Raw genomic sequence first — 3,051 nt, 5'->3', positions numbered from 1 at the left:
GCCGGCGCCCGGCGGAGAAAGCGGCGGGGGGAAGCGGGGGTCAGAAGTTTGTTTGCGCTCGCGGAGCGTGAGGGCTGCGCCGGCTGCGCGCGGGCCGCTCGCGACGAACGCTCCGCACCCGAATGCCGTAACTCGGGCCGCCCCGTTTGCGGGAGCCGAGGCTCCTCACTTCGCTTGCTTCCCTAGCGAGCCGCGGGAACGCCAGGCCCAGAAGGTCTGCGGGGAACACAAAGGCTACACAACGGGAAACTGCTCGTCGTGTCTAAATATTTATTCAGTAGGTGGGCAGCAAGGAAGCGCTAATTAATATTAGAGATGCCGAATATCATGCTTCTAATTGCGTTAGCGAAGGCAGCACAAAGGAAAGTAAGCCTGAATGCGCCGCTGGGGTCGCAAGCCGCGCTGCGCAGCCAGCACTGCAACTTAGCGCATCACTTAGTATTTTAGCGTTAGGTGTTGTCTGCTGAAATAGTGACCTGCCTCTTACAGGTGTAGTAAAGTTAAGAACACCGTCTCTTCTAAAACTGGAATTACTCCTTTTATATTACAGTTTTCCCGGGTTTGTGTGTTCTGTGAGCTTTCTTATAACCAATTTGGCTTTTTACCACCTGTATGAATTGCTCCAAGCAGTTAAATACATTTGCACGTCGCAGAGGAGAATAAGGCGCCTCTTGCAGAGATGTACATGAAATAGCCACCAGAGCCCTCAAGGTCATGCAGAATGCAAGCTACTTTGGCATCTGTGGGAACTATCCAAAGACTGTCCTAAAATCAGAGCTTGAAAACAATGGAAACTCATGTTTTAATTCGGATTAGAAAGTGCAACAGAATTATTAGAGCTGTACAACATTTACATTGGTTAAAATAATTTATCCCTTCTTCCCTTGAACGGCAAGACATTCCAAATACCATCTGTGATGGGCGATATGCCTCCAATACCAGGGAAGTGGAATCGAGCTCACCTAACACCATGAACACCATGTGTTGCTGTGGGACACCTTTGTATTGCCTTTACTTAAGCAATTTGCTATATGTATCCTTATATCTGCACACTCTATTATCCCTAGGTATTTTAATACCGGTTTAATTTCCTATCACATAATTGATTACATATTTTCTCTATATATTTAGAGTTTAAAAAGGTCACGGATTCATATACTTTACCTGACATTGCTAATTATCAAAAAGATTTTATATATTTTATGTAATTAAAATATAATATTTTATATGCCTSTATTGCCTGAGTGGCTGGAACCAGTAATACCAATAGCATGATAAAAAGGCATGGCATGACCTCCAGTTCACAGGCTATCTCTGATTATCTTCTTAATGGATATGCAAACACGAGAAGACATCCAACCCTTGCTACCAAAACACAAGGAAAGTAACAGAATGTAAACACAAAGCTGCTAATGTACACACTGACACATGAATGACATTTACATTGTTCCGAATAAAATCCAGGATATCATTGAATAATGAGCTACAGAAAAATTGCTATAGCAAAACAATCTTTTAGAATCAAATATGGACTCACTTGAAAAGAGATTTTTTTCATTAAAAAAAAAAGTGCGGCGAATAATAAAGTCTTTTAACCTGTATTTTGTTATAGGTGACAGGTGAACAAATCACAGGTCTTGAGTTTCTCTACCCTGCCTCTCTTGGTAACGTCATCTCCAGTACCATCTGCTACCTACCAGACAAACAGACCAACCACATAATGAGGTACCAGCTTCCACCCAGCTACCGTGACTAAATCAGAACAAAAGAATCAACGCCTCCTTCAACAAAGGAACACAAGTCTAAGCTGTCTTTGCTAATTGCTGGGTTTCAGGTTGTCTGTTACAGATTTTAAGTGAACTGCAAACTTCCATCAATACTTTATAGCTGTTGGATAAAGGTACTAAGAATAAAAGATAAATGGAAGCAAAAGGTAAGAGAGAAGAGAAGAAAGCTTAGAAAATAAGTAACTACTTATGGTAATTTAAAGGCTGTGGAATAATATAAACATGAAAGACCGGGGGCAAAGTGATTGATATCTCATATGTTTTTGATGCCCCTACGGTTATTAGACTGCAATATATGGGAACATACAATAAACTATGAATTAAAATGTAATTGTAGCTTCAGGCATCTTCTTCATTGTCTGCTGTGGTGTTATGTCTTCATGCACCGTGATTGACAAGGTGTAATTAATCATCTTACTCAGTTGTAAATATGGGCACCCTTCACAGTAGGCATCAGGAAGTGTGTACCAGCAAAGGAAGCAATAGTTGACGCTGATATACCATTAAATCAAAATCAGAACGCTTATATGTTCAGAAATGTGTGTTTGGTGTGATGCTGTTATCATTTATTTCTAAAATACTGTACCAACAGATTTACTTGATTTGCAAGTTAACTACAACATTAACTGGTTTTATTTATTTTGTCTCTTCTTCATTTTTATAGGCAGTGATGTTGTTCTCCTAAAATGTGAGACAGTTTGCTTCTTGTCAGCAAGTGGAGCTCAGCTCTTCATCTCCCTGAGCTGCTGGAGAGAGACTAGCACGCTTCAGATTCGGTTGCTCTATAGACTGACTTGAAATGATTCAAGGAAATTATCACTCCATTCATATATCACTTTTTTACACTCCTTATATAGCAAATGAGACACTTTGGGTCATTTTAAAGTGAAAGAGAATAATGAAATAATCTTATTAAGAAACACCATGCAGTTTAAAAATAGGACATTCTTGTCACAGATGCTGTCCCCAAACTGTAATGAATGCATTTGCAAAGAGGTTTTTAGTGTTCAACGGTAAGAAATATTTTATATCTGTTTCTTTTTCCAAATGATCACTATCCTTATCCAGTTAGTGCAAAAATGGTGTATGAGTCACAGGAAATTTAAGTGGTTTGTCTCAGGAAAATTTGGTGGTATGCATTTTTTTCACACACATAGAGCTGTTGAATGAATAATTGGCAACCCATTTAATGTCCTTTGCTTTAAAGCTGTCTAGTACATTTGCTGTTTAAAAAAATGTCTTTCAAAGCTGTTAAATATGTAAC

Source organism: Apteryx rowi, unplaced genomic scaffold (assembly GCF_003343035.1).
Source record: "Apteryx rowi isolate R43461 unplaced genomic scaffold, aptRow1 scaffold_120, whole genome shotgun sequence".
Lineage (NCBI taxonomy): Eukaryota > Metazoa > Chordata > Aves > Apterygiformes > Apterygidae > Apteryx > Apteryx rowi.
This window is presented reverse-complemented; position numbering follows the sequence as displayed.